Source organism: Bactrocera neohumeralis, unplaced genomic scaffold (assembly GCF_024586455.1).
Source record: "Bactrocera neohumeralis isolate Rockhampton unplaced genomic scaffold, APGP_CSIRO_Bneo_wtdbg2-racon-allhic-juicebox.fasta_v2 ctg165_3, whole genome shotgun sequence".
Classification (NCBI taxonomy): domain Eukaryota; kingdom Metazoa; phylum Arthropoda; class Insecta; order Diptera; family Tephritidae; genus Bactrocera; species Bactrocera neohumeralis.
Window position 1 is genome coordinate 688,938 of NW_026089795.1, and position 23,359 is coordinate 712,296.

The following is a 23,359-nucleotide window of genomic DNA, read 5'->3' on the forward strand; positions in this document are numbered from 1 at the left end:
ATTCCACCTTAAGGTCATCCTAAAAACAGGTTAAGAAGGAAACTTACATGTGTATACATACATATATGTGTCATAAAGAGTGTGTGGGTGTGGTTGTAGGCGAATATGTGTTACCACAAAATAGAGGTTACGGTTTCAGATTTTCACTCTTTATACAAATTTATATGTGGCCAGTTTCCCATATACTCAGATAATTTAACACTACAAACAAACTGGTCCAAAATGATTGTATAATGGATCACTTTAAAAAATCAACTGTTTACCAATCTACGTATATAGTACTATGAGCAAAAAATAGTAAGACTTTGTTCATAATTTTAAAATTCATAATGTATCTTTAACAATCTAAGTCCTCCTCCTCAAAGTAATAATCCTTGGCCCCAATACACTTGTGCCAAGGTTTTTTCCAATCCTAGAACCGGTTGTTAAGTCAATACGATTTACGTTTAAGGTTTCCCCGGAGCGGTCTTTTGAGTTTGGTAAATAGCCAGAAGTCAGTTAATGACCCTCTTTTTTGAGTAATTTCACTCATCGTAAAAATCGCCGAATGCTTTATATGTACTTCAGAAGACAAGCGTATAATAAAAAATATATTTTGATACGACATTTGGCACAGATGTCACTGACAGTTATACTAAGAAAAAAAAATACTTCGAAGAATGAGTTTTTGCGTGAAATTTAAACTTCAAAGTCTTACTGTTTATTGCCCACAGTATATATGGTCATCAAAATAGCAGTTTTTGATTTTTTGCGAGGAAAAGTTCTAAAAAATTGGTAAATTTGGAGAGAATTAGTTTGATTTAATAGATTATTATAACTTAAGTGACAATAACAATACAAAATATTAATTTTAGTGGACAGAGGACATCACTGCTCCAAAGCTGATAGGCTTCTGGTTGTTGAGCTTAAAAAGGAAGGAAAAACATGTAAATAAACATGAAATAATTTAAAATGTTCTGTCAAGATCATTTTTCATCCCTTAAGGAAATAAAAACGGAGCTGTAGCAGAAGATCAGCGACGTAACCTTTCGAAGACTGGTGTAGAATGAAAATTTTAATGCACGAAGCCCATGAAAGGTGCTTTACTTAGCCGATTTCATCTCAAAGGGCGGTTGAGTTTGCCAATAATTATTTAAACTGGCCAATATTAAGATGGCGTAGAATCCTTTAGACAGATTACTCCAAATTGTTCTTGTTTGGTGGAACAGGTTCTAGTCAGTATGTCCTTTGACCTTCAAATGTGAAGTATCTTCCATATTATACCCTGAAAATAGTAAAGCGCAGTGATCTTAAAATTTTGATATGGACATGTCTAAGCTTAATCGACTTTACCCCGACGATTTATATATTATATTATAGCATTTCCGACGTTTCATGGCAAAGTTAATATACCCTGTTCAGGATATACAAATTACTAAAGTTTTTTTTTAATTTAAAGCATACATAGAAACGTTATCTCGTCCATTATTTACCCAAAATCATGTCTATTAATTTGGAACATGGACTTTTTTAACATAAATTTATATGTGCTGTATCATATGAGACTTCAGTCAGCTCTCTAATAAATTTTTGGCAATACCAAACAACGCGGTCCACTTCTTTAGCGTTTGTTGAATCAAACAATATTTAAAGTAATTTAAGATGGACTGATTCTTTTTCCAATACCCTTCCCACTAATCTATAAATATATATTTTTTCAAATTAAGTTAATACATATTTAGTATCCCAAAAGTAGTATTTATTCTGAGCTATAATCATGGCATTGAAGCAGACGATTTATTTCGGGACAAGAGATGCAACGAAATTCTTCTTTTTCTGTAACTCTTCAAGACGAACTCTTCACCCCCTTTTTAATACAGAAACTTAAATGCATTCATCTAAATTGCTCTTTAGTTGATGAATATGGTTAAATACTTTCTGATAAAAGTACGTTTAACCCGCATTAGCTGGGTCATAAGCTGATTTACGAATGGGTTTCAGGCGATTCGCGGCAAATAGAAATGAAGTTTCACAGAAATCACACTTACAGATATATGGGGATGTGGAATAAGAGATATGTAGCAGCAACTAAACCAAAGAAGGCAAACTTGATTAATAATTGACAGCTGGCAAAGAAAACAAAACAACGGAGTAAGCGTTAAGACAGGACAGGATAGAGTTGGAGGTATACACGGACAAAGTAAAGCGCGTCAGATGCCTGTCAAAACATACGTAAATATCTACACAAACGCATACACATACGCACATAAGGTGTTAATTCCTACATTAATATTTCATGTGTGGGGTTCTGCCGAGCTGATCGACCACCTGTGATGCTGCACATAAATGTCACATGCATACTAAACACCAATTTGCAAATGCACACATACATACATCCTTACACGAGCCTGTACAAATAACGCTTGAACCATTGTTGCAACACACCAATCACGCTTGCCATTTGTTGCTCATACGCAGCGTTGAATGTAGTTGCGTCCAGGTCAGCTTCGAAGGTGTCAGGATTGTTGAACACGCAAAAAGGTAGCATTAGTGCAGCCTACCGACGAGTGTGCCAAGTGTTGGATAGAGGTCACCGTGCGGTTAAGTCTCTGCGGTTTGTCAACATCTTCGCAGCAGCGGCACCAGCTGTGCGTCTACATCCGCTTACAATTAAGCCCGATGCTTTGCACGGTTATGTAACACTTTTGATTGCAAGCATAACAGTGCTTATGCTCATATGTACGTGTGTATTTATGCAGCTTCGTAAGTCACATTCATTTGTCATCGCTTCGCTGTTCACTTCTACGTGATTGCGTAGGTGACTTTAAGCCATTTGCGGTTTGACACCAAAGTGACATTCATTTGACTTGTAAGCTAAAAGATCAGTCGGAATGAGCCTTTGAGATATCCCTTGCAATGCGCTATACTTGGCTGTTGCAGCAATCAGGCTTCGTATTCTGAGACGTCTATTTAGACTATAATACATATCTCTCAATATTGTTAAGTAAGAATTTCTTGAGAATGTAAAATAAAACAAATTGAAATTATCTATATTTTCAGGTGTGTCCTGTGCCAATCTATGAACCAGTGGGGCTAACCCAAGCATACAAGTATATCGTACTAACGTAGACAAATTCAAAATTACGCTGGACAATAAGAGGAACTGAAATGACTCAACTCTAAGCAAACCGCTAGGAGGAGGCATCATAGAATGGTATACCGATGGTCCGTGAGTGCACGTGCAACGAATTGCTGCTGAGATAGTGAGAGGAAGAACGAAACACTCGACACATATGGTCCGTTGACCATTTGAAGCTGAAGTGTAGATCTAAGTAAGTGTACCGATATGTAATAAGGCGAAACTATCACAAAGCACGAACTGTCATATTTAGAGATAGTCAAAATGCACCTCCAGCAATTTCGTCATATGAAAACAGTAGACTGGAGCCAACTTTTCTCACTTTCTGGTTAAAAGAAGATCTGTAAATAGGGTAAAAAAAAGTGTTGACTTTGATTGCAGCGAAGCTATAATTACACCCCTACAAGTTACAAAGTATTTCTTACAAGAACTTGGTTTTGATTGGTCAGTTTGTAGGGCAGCTAATTGCTATATTGACTCGACCTGAACAATTTCTTCGGAGATTCCACCGATGCCTTAGAGAATAATCAATGGCAAATTTTAGTGAAGATATATCTTTAAATGAAAAAGTTTTCCGTTTAAGCATTTTATTACGAACGTTCAGTTTATATAGCACCTATATGCTATAGCGATCCGATCTAAAGGATTTCTTCGGAGTTTGCTTTGACAACAACCCAAGCCAAATTTCGAAAAAGATCTCGTCAAATTTCGTGAAGACATCTCGTCTCAAATAAAAATACAAGCACTTGATCGCTCAGCTTGTGTGACGTCAATATGTAATATGGGCCGATATCGCAGCTTCTTGAAGAGAAAAAGATGAGTGCAGAATTTCAGAATAATATCTCAAAACCCGAGAGACTGGTTCTATTTATACAGATGGAAAGACGGACAAACGGACGGTGATAAATGTTTCGTCAATAAAAAGTCTTCCACAACTTCTGAAAGGCGCACAGAGAACGAAAAAAGGAGGCTTGAAGTCATTAGAATAGCTATTAGAGATAGGCCACATTCCTTCATAGCAAAAGACTAGAGTTTTAATTAGTTCAAACGACGATTAGGGAACCAAAATGTTTTACTCTAGGCAAGGAAATGGGATTCTTTTATCGCTTAGAGTGGTGCAACGTTTCAATTCTTGCTGGGTACATATACATGCATATATGCACATGTCTGCATACTAAATGACATTGACAGTGATGCATTAAACGCCGTAGGGTTTTAGTTAGAAAACTATTTTCATTAAAAGTTCCACTTTAAGTAGCTCACATGAAAGCTGCTAAAATGAATAGAATTGTTGATAATTTAACATTCGCTAAAAATATACGTTTGTATTTTCGCTCAGGATTATAGAAATAAAACGAGCGCCGAAGAGCTGTTTAAGCTTAAGTATGGGATGGTTAGAAATGCACAAATGTATATGTGACCAACTGCTTGGGCCCAAATATTCACACTTTTACAGTTATTTATATTAAACATTTCACTTATATACAGCAGCTATTGCATTATTCTTTGGTGGCCATTATCAAAAAACAGACTCGGTTATAAATAGAATGAAATCTGGCTTTAAAATAATTATTCCACAGAGTTAGGGTTATTTATTACGCTTTAGGGCATTTAAAGGTGGCATGGCAGAGATATTTCTTAATGTCTTAATTAATCGTCTACAATTTATGTTTGTAGATGCCATATAGACCACGTGGCAGGCTCTGCATTAATAAACCTTTCAACTTTCTTTTACAATAAGATTTGCTTTTATTTTTTCCATTGGTAATTAAAAGATCTACGATTGACGTAGAAGCACTTCAAAGGGGCGAGGCGGAATCACTTCCGCTTCTACTGACGCCTTTTGCCAAACTGAAATTGAAATAACTCAGTAGACATTCCCTTGGTGAACCCAGCGAAGTTGCTGAGATTGACATCAACTGGCTTAATACATTTTTGGTGAGCGCAAAACGCTTCGTCGATTTATAAAGATGGACAAAGGATGGAGGATCACAAAGGATGAATATAAATACAAGTGAGATCTATCGATTGTGAATCAACTCTACGACCTAAGTTAACCTAACTTCAAAGCACACAGTATGTTGCCTTGTGAAACAACCCTGTCCTCCACCATTTCCCTCTTCAAACATTCCATTAAAACTATATAGTAATCGATATTTATATTTTTCCCCTTTTCAAGACAGTCGATAATAATTATTCCTAAAGCATTTCACAACTCTGCTACTTGAATGTTGCGTATTCTCACGTTTTCAATTCGGTTCTCGAGTAACTGTCGTTTGAACATCGTTGTCATGTTTTATCCGCAATCATCAGCAGTGAATGCTGTTTTTGGTCGATTCGCATAGCATCCGCTTTGCACAGCGATCTCACGTACTTATTTTTGAAAGATACATATATCCGACGCGTTAATCTTTTTTTACATTTAGAGTGTCTATTATTTCAATTTCATTTTCATAAAGAAATTCCGAAACATTCTGAAGATTACTGTGATATGTTTAACTGCAACGATCTCTATTGAACATTCAGTAGGGTCAGCGTCTAAGCTGATCATGGAAGGAATAATTTTGCTGAGCCCACATATCCTAGTATCGGCATATTTCGTTGCTTTCTATACTCTACCAGTATTTTAATAAGCTGTTTAAGTGTGTTTTCGCCTGACATTTTGGTTTGATACAAAACTATTTAAAATGCAACACGTAAATATGAGTAAAAATAAAATAATATTAACATTAACTTTTATTTAAACACAAATTATAATAAAAATTAATCAGGGTAGCTTCTCTTTAGCGTAGTTTTTTTACAGTCTGGATAAAGATTTCTATGTCCTGAACACAACGCAACAAAACCTATTTTCTTCCTTCGATGGGATATAGCGTTTGGCGTAATCTGAATTTTCGTCTCTGTTAAATTATTAATCATTTTTGTCTTGGTTTTGGAATCAACTTCTTCATCAAAGAGTGGTAACATGACTGTTTCTTCACACAAATACCATAAATGATGAACAAACTTGCTTATGGATGCCTTGGAACTTGTCGTGTCTACTTTTTTTAGAGCATTCAAAAAGCTACAGTCTTGGTTAAGTGCTTTAATTGCCACTGTGCATTCGAGCCAAGGTTTAGTATGCAAGGTGACGATAAATAAACAAACATCTTGTAGAGCATTTTTGTCATTTGCAGTAATTTTGATTTGCGATTGAAGTAAACATATTTTTATAGAATAGATCGCTCTCGCCATCCATCGCGCTTGATGCAAAGCTCCGGGGGCTCTGAGTTTTAATTTATTCTCTGTATCTACTCCTAAGAACACAACACATAGTTCTACCAATTCACGGTAATCGTCTCTAATAAAAGGTTTGTCCAGTTCAGTCTTATAAAAAGTTAACAAAGATGTAATGTTTGTCTCAGCAATATGTGCTTTAACGAAATTCAGAGGTGGCTCAATGTTATCGGTGTTAATATTTTTCCAATTATCTCTACACTTTTTGAAAATTGGAATATCTGGGCTACTTGTAATTTGTTTTACCTTGGTTTCAAAAACAGCTTTAAGAACCAATTCATAAATATGATGACGACACGCAAAAAGCATCACATCCCTTCCTAAAGTCTGCTCCGAAATAGCACAAGCTCCACTGAAACGGCCAGTATTTGAAGATGTTTTATCGCAGCACATTATCTGTACTTTATCATAGAGGTCCCAGTCAAAGAGTACAGTTGAAATGGCTTTAGCTTGATGTTTTCCAGAAGAGCTCTCTAATTTTGGTACAGCAAGATGCTGTTCTCTATCGTCAAATGAAGCAATAATTTGCAAGCGTTATTCTTTTGAACTTCGAACATCCAATCCAGGTAATAGTTTTCCATCCCAATGGACTGTGACTACGCCAGGCAAATTATTCTGGAAGTCAGTTTTTATTCTTTCTGCCCTGAATTTTCTCGCCTGTGTACGAAGGCGCTGAATCGACGATTTTTTAATAGGAAAATCATCGCTGTTCAGACCAAGCGCTTCTATAACCGCATGGAGAGTGTAAACTGAGTCCCTTATGCTTAATTGCCCTCGATCTAAATCTGCTACCAGTTGAGGAGTTATGAAACTTTTTGTGCCTCTTTCAGAACTTTTTCAGGGCAAGGAATCTGAATACTAAGTTCAGAGTTCGAAATCTGTTCCTCATCCGAATTCTCAAGACATTCCAAGCTATCTATCGAAAAAGTAGAAGCAACAGCTGATAACTCTCTTCGTTTTACCTTTCTTTCCTCTTCTTCCAATCGTATTTGCCTAACTTGTTCTTCTTTCTCCACCAATTTTTTGTTAGTTCCACCTGAGCATCTCGGTCGACCTGGCTCTCACTGTTTCCTTAAAAATTCTTTGTCTTCCTCTATCTTCCTTCTGTCGAAGGCATCAGCATGTGCAATATCAAATAAGTTATCAAGGTCTGTTACAAAAGTATTTTCACAGTTCTTGAACTTCATCTGAGTTTTCTTACAGGTTTTTTGCAACTCCCTCCAAACATGATATAAATCAACAAGTTTCTTCGCGCAGTTAGGAAATGTCTTCGTAGGAATTCTGGCTTTTTCCCAAAATACAATGCAATCTCTTATAACAAGATTGGCACTTGCACTAACAGGCAGCTTGACTTCACGAATATTATGAAATAAAACGGTGAGTACTTGTCGATTAGATGGTAATTTTGCACCATTTGTGTGGTGGCTTGGCAGTCCGATAAGGACAATATTTTGTTTATTATTTCCACAGACATCTTCACACAATAAACAACAACGCACTAATAATGTTAGAAATCACGTATGAAATGACAATTGAAATTCGCAGTAACAGGTCGTGGCGCTGCACCCGCGCAAATTGTATGGACAAGTTAAAAACTCAAGTCGGCACGGGTTATCGTTTATAAATCGGGCTAATATTTATTTCTAGGCTATATTAGGTCAATACGAAAGTTTTTAGAAGGTATGCGTAAAAATATATCGAAATTAATATTTAAGGGACACCCTAATGTACATATCATATAGCATATGTTTAACGGTACACACCTGTCTTCGGGGTTCTGCACATAACTGACCTACTTGATGTAAGCTCGTCCATACCACAACACCAATGTCCACACTAAGGCGAACTGTCAACAATTACCCTTCTACTCTTATATTTCGCTTGCTCTTAGCCTCGTGGGTGTTGCGGCTTTATAATATTTCTAAAGTGGATTCTCTTTTGCATAGTTCACGACCTGGTCAATGGACTTTAACTTCCTTCTTAAATGTGCACTATTCTCTGCTATGCGGGCGCTTCGTTTATGATTAATTATGGCCTCGACGTTTGTAGGCCGGCAGCGAAGCGGCAAAGCAGGAAGGCAGCAAACTAGATACAAAACAAGAAAACAAAAAACTATAGAACAGGAGGAAGAACATCAAAAGCGAGAAGAAAGAAGGCAGGGCCCGGAAGTCAAGTAGCTGTAATTAAGCATGGAAGTGGAAAAATGCTAATGTTCTTGTGTGTGTTTGTTGAGGTGTATGTGTGAATCTACATTTCCATACTTACTTATATGAATACTTACTGTTCTCATCAAACAGCAGGTGTGTGTGAATGTACGCGACAGTCCGTAAAATCCCGCAAGCCAACTCACGCGATTGCTGCTTGTGAAAATAATTTTTCATTTTTTCACTTTCATTTCACCACCCACCCCCACTTTATCCTCCTCTGTTGCAAAATGTGGTAATTCTTGTCTACATGACTTCCTATCAGAAATATGCCAGCCAACTACAGAGCCGGTGGGTCAGACAAGCAAAAAACACGTACATTTAAAAACAACAAGCACCAAATGAATAAAGTTCAGGCCAGCAGTGAAACGCAGTACATAGAAATTTTAAAAGTGAAACTTTATGACCCACAATCCCACACAGCCTATTTTGCCACCCCTTGTGGCATTTGGTGCTGGCATGCTGGCATGCGGTCATTACGGGTCAACATGGGTCAAATATTATTGTTGTTTTTAGTTTAGCCAGTTTCGTAGCACACACTGCACAAGTGTTTAGTTATTTTCAAGATAATAAAAGCTGATGTTCTGTTTAATTAACATAAGTAATGGCATGCAGTTAAAACACAATCAACAACTGCTGCTCGCCTTGAAATATGCTTAGCTAGCTGATCGGGGTACATAATTAAAAATTCTCCAACACATTTGGTTTGAAAAGAAAATGTTCACAACTTTACTGTTAAGAACAAGCATAATAAAATATCCGAGCTCTCAATTAACGACACGGAAAGGAGTAAGCAAGAATATATGTAGTAATCTCAGGAAAAATGTAATCGCTCCACATAACCCATTCCTTAGGATACAAAGAAGAAACTAAATTCGCAAAACTTATAACTTCCCATTCTCTCGCTCACTACATATATTGGGTTGAAAGTTGTCAAATATCGATATAGTCCTAACCATGAAAGAACTTAGTTACAAATACATATTTTCATCGAAAATTCTCGCATATTTTAAATACTTGAAATTGTTAGAGTTACTCAGATGAACTCTCAGCTATTCGTTTTGAAATAATTCAGGCACTTGAAAATTCTTAAATTCGTCAAGCAGGCTTTCGGGAGTATATTTGTAACACCTGAAACTAATCGAGATAGATATAGAGTTTCAGACTGAGACAATGAGTTGAAATAAAGTTGACTATTCCTCCGTCTGTCTATCCATGGGGTTCGCTGACTTCTTACTGAAAATGCCGGTAAATTTATAAGGTATCTTTTTGAAAGCTGACAGCCAAAAATGGATAGCATCGGTTCAATGATACACCTAGCCCTCATATACCTTATGTCAGAAAATTTATAACAATTATATAGATATTTCAAACTTCCGGTTGCCATTATACCGTATATATCGATCAATATATAAATTATTTTTACAAAATGAGGTGAATATAAAATAATGGCTATGGTTTAGTTTCTCTCCAGCCCACATATAAATAAATTGAAAGTTGAGGAACTGCGGCATGCGAATTATTGTGCCTTGTCCTGTAATAATAAAATTCTTCTAATCCAGTCTAAGCAAAACGGAAGCTCTTGGGTTGAAACTGATTATATTCTTTTTCCACCGAATTCATTTTCTCGATATCCCTACACCGTTTTTGCGATTGTGTCTATGCTCTTTGGTCACGGAGACGACACAGTACCCTAATCTGTGCAGATTATACTTGAGCTAGCAGTGACCTGTATAAAATAATAGTTTCATAACTCGTTTTGTATCGAACTCCCCCCAACTCCAGCCTCGAAGTTTACATTATTTGTGAAATATTATTCAATAATGAAAACAAGTTCAAGCTCCGTTTTTATTAAGCTTGAACTGTCAGCTATTGATTTTCTTTTTTTAGGATAGGTGGCACCCATTTTGGATCCATCCCATAGCTTTCAAACGGTCTGAAATTGTTTGTTGTACAGCCTTTAACATGGTTGCCATTTGCTTTTGACTTAAAGTATCATCTTCATCCAATATTTCTTGTAGTTCAGCGCCTTCAAACTTGTTTGTGGTTTTCCACGTTCTTCATTTCTCACATCGTTTGCATGATGCTTCTGATAGAATGTGATCACATTCACATGCCTGGAAAGCCATGAAAGGAAGCAGAAAATTAATGCTTTCTGCAAATCATCATTTTTCGGTACAAAATTTGACATTTCCAACACAATAAAAAAATACATATGATGTTGTTTGTTCAATGATTGAAAGGTTATTGAATATGTTTGACAGATGGCATGCTAACCAAACAGAAAAATTATTAAGGCTCGTTCACAACAAATGTTCTTTACCATTCGTAGTATACAACATAACTCCTTCTACTTAGCTCAATACATTTTATCAACAACAGCGATAGTAAAACTGCTTTGATACATTGCCATGATTAAGAAGAACTTTTTTTCGTGATTTAATTGACATCAATATAGTAACATAGTTCAAGTGTGAACTGTTAAATGAAGTCACCAAATTTATCGTACATCGTCTTTATTGCAAATTAGTTAACGCAACATATCTAAGCCTAATTCTGGATAAGACTAGACATAAGCAGATAGATGTCCCAGCGTCTCTCTCATACCTACTTCCCGACCCTTTCTACATGTGTCATCGTTAACAATCAGCTTTTTCGTTTCCCGGAACGCTCTTGTGGCCTGAAACCCAGTATACTTCCCTGCTTTTAACGACATTTTTAGACTCAAAGCGATGTGAGATTATTGCTTTAATTGCCGCTTGGCTATCGGCGTATATGTTGATATTCTTGATGTCATTTCCTGCGTTGTTAGCTAACTCAGCCGCTATTCTGACCACCAAGACTTGCAGCTGGAAGATACTGCAGTATTCCGGCAGCTTGAAGAGTTCCCTGAGATCTAGCTCCGCTCATTAGATCCTGCAACCCACTCCAACAGTAATTTTAAATCCGTCTGTGTATATCTTAAGATTTCCGCTCTTAGTTAGCGTGCCCCTGAACTCAACGTGCCAAGAATTCACCTAGGGCTGCCAATATAAGTGCTCCTAGCATTTTTTTACAATCGTAAAGAGCACCACTGGCCTTTTTTACCATCTCCTCCACATTGAGTTTCCACGTCAGTTTACTGTCCAAATTTGTCCAAGGTACTTGATATGATCTTTAGCAGTTAACTCTACCCTGTAGATTCTGGGGGGTTTCCATTACTTATTTTTTTTACCAATTTTCGCCAAGCTATCATCTTAATTTAATTAAAAATTTAGCAGTCAACAATTACGATCATTACTATTTTCAGCTCAAAGGTGTCTCATGAGTTTAATTTGCACCTAAAATATTGAATTATGAACTGTAGGCAACCCCTTTAGAAAATGCTTGCATTTCTATACGCCTTTTTAAACATTCGTTTGATAGTTATATTGCAGTGTTTCTTTATTTCATAAAAAGCCAAAATTTCTAAACAGATGTTAGGGGATCGTCTCAGTGTGACCATCCGCAAAATCACTGATTTTCGCGATTTTCGATTTTTAATGTTGAAATTAAGTAATCGGTCCGTTTTTTCATACTCTTGCAAACAGTTGCTGCAGAGTTTTGTACACCTAACGGTTGTACGTACCACCTAAAACTAAACGGGATAGATATAAGGTTATATACATATATATAAATGATCAGGATGACGAGAAAATTTGAAATCCGGTTGACTGTCCGTCTGTCCGTCTGTCCGTGCAAACTGTAACATGAGTAAAAATTGAGATATCTTGATAAAACTTCGTATGTAGTCTCCTTACCACAAAAAAAAATTTCGAGTCCTTAGATGGGCGTAATCGGATCACTACCACGACCACAAATCGCCATTAACCGAAAACATATAAGCTAAGTTAATAGTATGTGGTATCGAGAAAAATAGATGAAATTTGGTCGATACTACCCCAAATTCCATATATAGTACTACATATAATGGTTTTCATTTTTCCAACAAACTTTATGTGTCTGCCAGCATATGAATTATGAATATATAGTATATATATGGTATATATAAAATTGCTTGGATTTCGATCCTCAGGTTGCCGTTTAACATCTTAAGGTATTTCCCTGGCTTTGATTCCTGCAAGTTTCAAGAGTATAAAATGTTCGTTTGCACCCGAACTTAGCCCTTCCTTACTTGTTTATTAGTAAATACATCCATGGCGAATATAAAATTAATTTTTTATGTTTACTCATTAGGTGTATAATAGTTAAAAAAAATTGCTGAAATGACACGTAAAAAAAGGTCCGCAATTGTGGACATCCTACACTGCTTTTGCATTGTGAATCCGAGTAAAAGGCGTAGAGGTAAAAATGCAAAACCAATCGAATATCCTGACCTTGAATCTTCTTCTGCTCCAATTTCATATGATTTGACACGCCCTGTACCTGAGCCACCGATAAAATTATGGCAAAAAAGTAGCTCATCTCTTAGTTCTCACAAAAGTAATACTGATAAGGAGTTTTTATCGACACCAGAACAGCCAAAACATCATTTATTCACCACAGAAGATTTTAATGATTTGATTAGAAATTTAAATTTGCCAAAAAGTTAAGCAGAGCTTTTAGGCTCTCGCTTAAAACAGTGGAATTTGCTTGATGATGTTAATATAACGGATGAGCGGACTAGGCATGAAACATTCTCAACATTATTCACAAAAGAAGATGGACTTTGTTTTTGCAATGACAGAAAAGGTTTAAGGTATTTAGATAAATTCAAAAACAACATACATATTTAGGATTTATTAAGAGAGTGTACCTATGAACATAAACGAAAAAGTAAAAGTGTGCACTTTTAAATTATTTTTTACTTTTTTGTAAGTTATTTTGATAGTAAAACTTAATAAAAATAATAAAAATGTTTCTTTAAGTGATTTCATTTTCAATAAAAATTAAAAACACATATTTTAAAAAATATCGTTAAATCGGTTTCCTAAATAAAAGAAAACTAACTTTTTCATGGCATATATTTTTTTCGTCTAATTACGACCTAAAAAATGAAAATTTACTGCTTTAAAGTTATAGTCAAATTTTGTGTTGACCCGTGTTATTATCTGAAGGAAGTCGCTATCCTACTATTGAAGCTGTTTTTTTTTTTTTGAAATTTGACAAAATAGTGGCGTTTGAACAAAAAGTATCGAATTTGGCCTTTTTTCGACAGCTTTTCGTAGAAAAAAACTAAGAAGATTCCAAACAAAACAGCTTCAATAGCGCGACAGAGAATGACATTAATAATGTTCTTTAAATTGGAATCAGATATCTTCAAAACATTTTCTTTGATAGTGGAAACCGTTTTTAAATACACTATTCTGAGATAAACGCGTTTAAAGATTAGTGGGATTGTCCCCCACTCTATTCCCCTTCTACAAGACACGCTGTAGTGACCGTAAAAATTTGGAATTCTAATTTCAAAGTTTGAGAGAATGCTTATTACAGTGTATACCATCAGATAATGTAACAAAAAAATCGATTTCTCGAAAATTTCACACTCAGACGATCTCTTAATATTCTGTGTATCATATTTTGTACAATACATCCAACATTTTTACTCCAAACAAGTTTCACTTCACAAATACCATACGTTATGTCTCATCACAGTAGAAATTCACATGAAGATAATGGCGCTGTCAGTCATTATCTGATTGTATGTTATGCTAGTAAAATACTTTATTATGAGTAATAAATGAGAAATACTGGCAGCCTTCATGCATCAACTGAACTACAACTAATGTATTCAATTGCATTTATAATTCATTATTTGTAGGCGGCGAACACTTGATAATTTATGAATCAAATCAGTCGGCGGCACTTCCTTCCGTCGTGGGCATAACCAATGCGATAATTTCTATCTTCTTTCTGCTGTTCATCAAGCAAAGATACTTACAACTTGATGACAGAATCAATTCCGTTTTATCAGCAAAAAAAATGAATTAAAATTATGACAAAGTCAAGGACAATACCTCAGTAAACTCAGAAATAAAAATTAAATACTACTTCCAATATGTTTGCATTCACATTTATTTCACAGATTTAAACATTTTCTAAGTAAACACGTTGCATTAATGCTTGCAAAGTGTCTCACAGCGTCTTATGTAATTTTAATACCGCTCTTTAAAACAAAGTAAAACAAACATGATTTTATCTTTTATGCAACTCAAGCAAATCGAACAATCAATTTTTCGTCATTTACTTATTATTATTTCTGTTTTCGTTTTGTTGGCCACTCTCTTTTAACGTACGGCAGTTCGGAACAAAAGCAAGCAATGGAAGAATAGAAATAAAGCCGAGGCGTATTTTTAAGAACCCAGAAGCAAAAGGACAGAATAAACGCTCATATCAAAAAATATTTAAGCAGCTTATAAGAAAATCACTTCGATTTCGATTTTCCAAAGCAAAATAAATCTGTTTCGATTTGTTTATGCAATAACAAAGCAACTTACGGATTTATACATGTCAACATACATACATTTACACAGATTGAACGTATTTACTTGACTTTCTTTTCTTGGCCAGATCGTATTATACAGGAGTGCTAGACCCAATTAAACTGAACTTTAAAAACTCTAAAATTTATTATAACGGGTGATCCAAGTAGAGCTACTTTTTTCAAGCCTGAGTCGTGTCAAGCTATCATTTTATTATACCCTGAACAGAGTACATTAAGTTTGTCACGAAGTTTGTAACACCTAAAAGGAAGCGTCGGAGACCCTATAAAGTATATACATATGTATATAAATGATCAGTATGTCGAGCTGAGTCGATTTAGCCATGTCCGTCTGTCTGTCTGAATATATACGAACTAGTACCTCAGTTTTTAAGATATCGTTTTGAAATTTTGCAAACATCATTTTCTCTTCAAGAAGCTGCTCATTTGTCGGAACTGCCGATATCTGAGCACTATAACATATAGCTGCCATAAAAACTGAACGATCGGAATCAAGTTCGTGTATGGAAAACTTTCACATTTGAAAAGATATATTAACGAAATTTGGTATAGATTATTTTCTAAGGCAACAATGTAATTTCCGAAGAAATTGTTCAGATCGGTTAACTATAGCATATACATAACTGCCATACAAACTGAATGATCGGAATAAATTGCTTGCATGGGAAGCTTCCTCATTTGACGTAGTATCTTCACGAAATTTTACTTGATTAACTGCTTACTTAATAATATCTTCTTCTTCTTAATTGGCGTAGACACCGCTTACGTGATTATAGCCGAGTTAACAGCGCGCCAGTCGTTTCTTCTTTTCACTACGTGGCGCCAATTGGATATTCCAAGCGTAGCCAGGTCCTTCTCCACATAGTCCTTCCAACGGAGTGAAGGTCTTCCTCTTCTTATGCTTCCTCTGGCGGGTACTGCGTCGAATACTTTCAGAGCTGGAGTGTTTTCGTCCAGCCGGACAACATGACCTAGCCAGCGTAGCCGCTGTCTTTTAATTCGCTGAACTATGTCAATGCCATCGTATATCTCGTACAGCTCATCGTTCCATCGAATGCGATATTCGCCGTGGCCAACGCGCAAAGGACCATAAATCTTTCGCAGAACTTTTCTCTCGAAAACTCGCAACGTCGACTCATCAGTTGTTGACATCGTCCAAGCCTCTGCACCATATAGCAGGACCGGAATTATGAGTGACTTATAGAGTTTGGTTTTTGTTTGTCGAGAGAGGACTTTGCTTCTCAATTGCCTACTCAGTCCGAAGTAGCACCTGTTGGCAAGAGTTATCTTGCGTTGGATTTCTAGGCTGACATTGTTGGTGGTGTTTACGCTGGTTCCAAGATAGACGAAATTATCTACGACTTCAAAGTTATGACTGTCAACAGTGACGTGAGTGCCAAGTCGCGAGTGCAACGACTGTTTGTTTGATTACAGGAGATATTTCGTCTTTCCCTCGTTCACTGCCAGACCCATTTCTTTTGCTTCCTTGTCCAGTCTGGAGAAAGCAGAACTAACGGCGCGGGTGTTGAGGCCGATGATATCAATACACTCTTATAAAAGATTGTACCTGTTCGATTAAGTTCTGCATTTTCCAGGAGCAGGTTGAAGAAGTCGCACGATAGGGAGTCGCCTTGTCTAAAACCTCGTTTGGTATCGAACGGCTCGGAGCAGTCCTTCCCGATCCTGACGGAGCTTTTGGTGTTGCTTAACGTCAGTTTACACAGCCGTATTAGTTTTGCGGGGATACCAAATTTAGACATAGCGGCATAGAGGCAGTTCCTTTTCGTGCTGTCGAAAGCAGCTTTGAAATCGACGAAGAGGTGGTGTGTGTCGATTCTCCTTTCACGGGTCTTTTTTAAGTGTTGGCGCATGGTGAATATCTGGTCGGTTGTTGATTTGCCAGGTCTAAAGCCACACTGATAAGGTCCAATCAGTTTGTTGACGGTGACCTTTAATCTTTCACACAATACGCTCGATAGAACCTTATACGCGATGTGGAGGAGGCTTATCCCACGGTAGTTGACGCAGATAATGGGGTCTCCTTATTTGTGGATTGGGCAGAGCACACTTAAATTCCAATCGTTGGGCATGCTTTCGTCAGACCATATTTTGCAAAAAAGCTGATGCATGTTCCTTATCAGTTCTTCGCCGCCGTGATTGAATAGGTCGGCCGGCAATCCATCGGCCCCCGCTGCTTCGTTGTTCTTCAGACGGGTAATTGCTATTCGAACTTCTTCATGGTCAGGCAATGGAACGTCTGCTCTATCGTCATCAATAGGGGAATCGGGTTCGCATTCTCCTGGCGATGTACGTTCGCTGCCATTTAGCAGGCTGGATAACTGTTCCCTCCATTATTTAAGTATGACCTGGGCATCGGTCACTAGATCACCTTTGGGGGTTGTACAAGAGTATGCTCCGGTCTTGAAACCTTCAGTTAGCCGCCGCATCTTTTCGTAGAATTTTCGAGCATTACCCATGTCGGCCAGCTTATCAAGCTCTTCATACTTTTTCATTTCGGCCTCATTCTTTTTCTGTCTACAAATGCGTCTCGCTTCCCTCTTTAACTCTCGGTATCTATCCCATCCCGCACGTGTAGTGGTCGAACGTAACGTTGCGAGGTAGGCAGCCTGTTTTCTCTCCGCTGCGACACGGCACTCCTCGTCGTACCAGTTGTTCTTTTGCACTTTCCGAAAACCAATGGTTTCGGTTGCAGCTGTACGTAAGCAGTTTGAAATGCCGTCCCACAGTTCCCTTATACGGAGTTGTTGACGAGTGCTCTCAGAGAGCAGGAGTGCAAGCCGAGTAGAAAATGGTTCGGCTGTCTGTTGTGCTTGCAGCTTCTCGACGTCGAAACTTCCTTGTGTTTGTTGACGTGCGGTTTTTGCTGCACAGAGGCGGGTGCGAATCTTGGCTGCAACAAGTGGTCCGAGCCGATGTTAGGACATCGGAGCGCACGCACATCTAAAACACTGGAGACGTGTCTTCCGTCTATCATAACATGATCGATCTGGTTGGTGGTTTTTCGATTCGGAGACAGCCAGGTGACTTGATGAATCTTCTTATGCTGGAATCCAGTACTAGAGATAACCATATTTCGGGCCCCGGCGAAGTCGATCAGCCTCAACCCATTTGGGGATGTTTCCTCGTGGAGGCTGAATTTACCGACCGTAGTGCCAAAGATACCTTCTTTGCCCACCCTGGCGTTAAAGTCGCCAAGCACGAGTTTGACATCGTGGCGGGGGCAGCTCTCATAGGTGTGCTCCAAGCGCTCATAGAAGGCATCTTTGGTCACGTCGTCCTTCTCTTCCGTCGGGGCGTGGGCGCAAATCAGCGATATGTTGAAGAACCTCACTTTGATGCGGATTGTGGCTAGATGTTCATTCACCGGAGTGAATGATAGTACTCGGCGACGAAGTCTCTCTCCCACCACGAATCCAACACCAAACTTGCGCTCCTTTATATGGTCACTGTAGTAAATGTCACAAGGACCTACTCGTCTCTGTCCTGGCCCGTCCATCGCATTTCTTGGACGGCGCTGATGTCAGCCTTTATTTTCGCGAGGACATCAACCAGCTATATCGTAGTCCTTATTTCGTTTGCCATGGTCGTCATCAAAAGGGGGGTCTCTCATCCGAGGCTGTTTTGTCTTTTTCATTGGTACTGCTTTTTACGTGGCGGGTCCCAAACCCAGCGCACAACCCTATAAAGGGGATTTTAACAATACTACATACAGCTAAAAGACCACAGAGCAAATAAATGCTCCTAAGGTTTCATCACGGTTCCTCATATACAATCACCAATTATATGGTGTAAATTCAGCCTAATGTTCGAAAATACTGGTACTAAAATTCTGCATAAATTTATACACCATGCATTGACCGATATTTTCGGTGAAAAGGCAACTCTACATACAGGGGTCCGCATTTTCGGTAATTATCTTGAACAGTATCGGTTTAGACAATTTTTGGCCATAAAGTGGTATACTTTGAAAGCACTTTTTGTGCAAAGTTTTATCTCGTTATATTAATTGCTTCTTGATTTGTATACCAGAAAAAGAAAGACATAAAAGGAATCTAAAAATTATATGGGAAATGGCCGTGGTCCGGTAGTCCGATTTCGCCCATTTTCACACTGTGGCACAGGAATGTTGAAATAATATCATGTACCGGGATTTCTCCAAAAAGAGGGCCCGAGTTCATTGTTTAATTGCGATACCGGCTCTTATAGGACTGTATAACACCATCTCAGTGGTAGAATTTAGAATCTGGATTTTTATACCCTGAACAGGGTATATTAAGTTTGTCACGAAGTTTGTAACACCCAGAAGGAATCGTCGGAGACCCTATAAAGTATATATATTAATGATCAGTATGTTGAGCTGAGTCGATTTAGCCATGTCCGTCTGTCTGTATGTATATATACGAACTAATCCCTCAGTTTTTAAGATATCGTTTTGAAATTTTGCAAACGTCATTTTCTCTTCAAGAAGCTGCTCATTTGTCGGAAAGGCCGATATCGGACCACTATAACATATAGCTGCCATACAAACTGAACGATCGGAATCAAATGCTTGTATGGAAAACTTTCACATTTGACAAGATATATTCACGAAATTTGGAATATATTATTTTCTAAGGCAACAATGTAATCTCCGAAGAAATTGTTCAGATCAGTTAACTTTAGCATATAGCTGCCATACAAACTGAACGATCGGAATCAAGTTCTTGTATGGACAACTTTCACATTTGACAAGATATATTCACGAAATTTGGTATATGTTATTTTCTAAGGCAACAATGTAATCTTCGAAGAAATTGTTCAGATCGGTTAACTTTAGCATATAGCTGCCATACAAACTGAACACATAGTTACTAACAGAAATGCACCTGTGAAGGGTATTTAGCTTCGGTGCAACCGAAGTTAACGTTTTTTCTTGTTTGGTTATTGATTTATTACGTTTTAGGAGTTTTTAACAGTACCGTTATATGGGAAGTAAGAGCATTTATGATCCGATTTTATTCATTTTCACACTGGCGATAAGGGTTCTTATAGGATTTTCCAAGTATCTTCCAACAATTGTACCGTCAGATGGAAGAAATCGCCTAGAAGTGGCTAGCTTTGGCCAAAAGGGAACGAAAAAACAGCATATTGCAAGATTAGAAAGAAGTGCTTATTAAAATATGATTTTTCGCGTATGGAAGTATTTCTTCTCCATTGCTGCTTTTTCTCATAAAACTGGAATTTTAAATTTTATTTCAATTGTCGTTATCATGGTATCGTTGCATTTTTCTTAACTGTCAAATAGCTCAGTGTTTCCCATCAATTGATGCAATGCTTCCAAATATAAATATGTGATATTCGCCCAATATTTTTCAGTACTATATTTGAACAGCTGATACAATAGATCAATTTAGCATTCTCCAAACTTTAAGGAACACCTACATTTCTAGCTTTTTACTATATTTCATTTGAGTACCCTCATAGTCTTATACATACATATGTATGTATATACATTCCATTCCAGAAAACGTTCGCCCTTCCTTAGTTATTCGCTCACGTGGGGCCACTTACTTCAACCATCGAAAGCAATTAATGCAATCAATTACATATGCAAATATTAGCCTCGTCTGAGTTGAAGTATCACGTAGCATAGAAAAAACAAAAGTCGATAAATATCTGCCATTTACATTATTTTTTTCGATTTATGCGTTTATTATTTAATTTTGCGCATATCTCAAAAATACTTCAATTCAATTGCCAAGCGAAAAGATTAGAAAGATAAAAATGGACTCAGAAAACGTTGAGAAGAGTAAATCGAATGAAGTGATTGTCTTACACCTCGCACGCGCAATCTCTGCCGATTTCACTTTGCTAACTCCGCAATATTTAAATATATTTGCTACTCTTAGCTTCCGAAGTACAAACGATCTTTAGGGCACTTACTGCAACGCTCAAGCACAGTCTTCTAAATGATAAGTGATTTGCAAATTATGCAAAATCTGCGGATAAGTTTATTTGTTTTTGCACAAAACCTCAACCAAGAGCTGCAAATCGTGGGCGATTAATTCATTTCCAATTCAGATTTGCTGTCGCCAGATGTTCCACTCAGAAATCGTTTGTGGGTTTTCCCTTTTCATTACACAGAAAGCAGCTCCCATTTCTTAACTATTTGTGCAGAAATTCACTTTCACTTCACACTGATTTCATCTGTTTTTGGAGTATCTGTGACAATTTCAGTTTGCTTGTTATTCAAAGCGGCGTTCGCTCATTGCTGCTGGCCAGTCTGGCTCTACAAAGACGTGAATTGCTCGACGTATGCTATTGGCGTATTATAAATCCATGTAAACAAATTTTGGGTACTTAACATATTACAGAACTGGGCAGAATTTTAAGTATGTAGAAGCGTTGAAGAAGAAAAAAAAACACAATCGCTTTTGAAATCGCTGTAGTAGATGGAGGGCACAACAAGTAGTGAAAGGGTTTTAAAAAATTTCTCTTTTCCTCAAAACATGAGCCTACTTAGGAGTGTGGATTAAGTTATACTTTTTTATAAAAATCAGCTGCTGTTGTTATTGTTGAAAGTACCCTACCCTAATCGGTCTTATTCTGAATCATAATATTTTCATATATGTAAGTAGAACGTTAAAAAAAATAACGTTTTCGTTTTCCAAAGAATAGATGGTGTTTATTGAGTAAAATTGGTGTTATTATAGAAAAGACATTGTTAGTCTTACATTTATTCAATAGGTACTTGTTCCAATCTCCCGCCTTGTCTATCATAGCCTGACATAAGTTGCCATTACAACTAAATATGCCGCTTATTCCACAGGAAGCGACCACCAGGTATTTGGGGTAGCCGAATGAAATCTTTTGTTGACGTTAAATGTTTTCTTCATATTTGTATAAATACAGGTAGTCTATTATGAATATTTTTGCCGTTAAGCATTTCCGCCTACTTCAGTAGGACCTTTTTATACAATTTCATCATTCTAACGTCGTTGAAGTTTTCTATGAGGCACCTCAAACCGCCATTAACCGAAAACTTATAAAGTGTCATAACTGGGAACTAAATTAAGATATAAAACTCTAATTTGATAAAGGACATCGGAGTAGCAAAGGGCATTTTGTGGGAAATTTTTTTTAAAAAGTGAACGTGGCACCGTTTTCCAATGTTTAATGAACATATCTCCTAAGCCAATAAAGTTACAACAACGAAATTCACCCAGCATAAATATTATAAGAACTCCTACCGATAGTGTGAAAATTGATGAAATCGGAAGATAACCCCGCTCACTCCCCATATAACGGCACTGTTCAAAACTACTACAGGTGCAATATATCAATAACTTATTACGCCAGAGATGTTAAAATTTACCTCTGATATGATATGAGGGGGTTTTATGGGAGCCGTTGTGAAAATTGGAGGATGAATGAAATCCTATATCTCGGAGCCCGACCGACAAAATTTATAGATGGAACAGTACGAAAATGGACGAAATCGGATGACAACCACGCCTACTTCCCATATAGCACAATTTTAAATTCCATTGGATCCTTTCACTTTCCAGTACGGAAATCAAGAAGTAATTAATGGAACGGGATGAAGCTTTGCTTAAATAAAACTCTCGATGTATGTCACCTTGTGACCAAAAATTGTTTAAATCCAAATGAAACTGTTCAACTGCTCCTAAATACCGAATAGTTGGACTCAAGTACCTATTGCTGCCTTTTAATCGAAAATATCGGTCAATGTGTGAGATATATAATTGAAATTCAGGTATAACCCTACTCTGACAATGGTATGTGTATGTGTAGGGCCAATACTTCCCTTAGCCCCCATATACCTAATTTGAAGATTTTCGAACTTCCGGGTAACTTTGTACCGCATATATCGGTCAATATGTGAGTTATCTCAATGAAAATGAAACAGCGTGTTTACTCATAATAGGGTATCGTTTGTGCCTAAAATAGGTAAATTTGAGCAAAAACTTTACCTAATCCCCATATAACTAATATCAGGGTTTTCGAACTTTCTTTTTTAGTATGTGGTATGTTAATAGTAGGTGGTACTGGGGAAAAAAGATAAAATCGAGTAGATACTACCCCACCTCGCATATACTACATAAAATGATTTTCGTTTTTCTAACAAATCTTATGTGTCTGTCAGTGTATGAGTTATATATAGTATATGTATATACATATAAAATTGTTTGGATTTCGATCCTCTGGTTGACGTTTTACATCTTAAGGTATTTCCTTGGCTTTGATTTTTGCAAGTTGCAAGAGTATAAAATGTTCGGT

At 37.2% G+C, this 23,359-nt stretch overlaps 1 protein-coding gene across 1 annotated transcript in view; it reads left to right on the plus strand.

Annotated features, from left to right (window-relative positions):
* Positions 1-23,359, plus strand: part of LOC126766541 (uncharacterized) — a 65,862-nt gene that overhangs the window by 34,924 nt on the left and 7,579 nt on the right. The window contains exon 2 of the mRNA XM_050484298.1: positions 3,040-3,311. The gene's annotated coding sequence lies outside the window, so the exon portion shown is untranslated. The remainder of the gene's footprint in view (positions 1-3,039; positions 3,312-23,359) is intronic.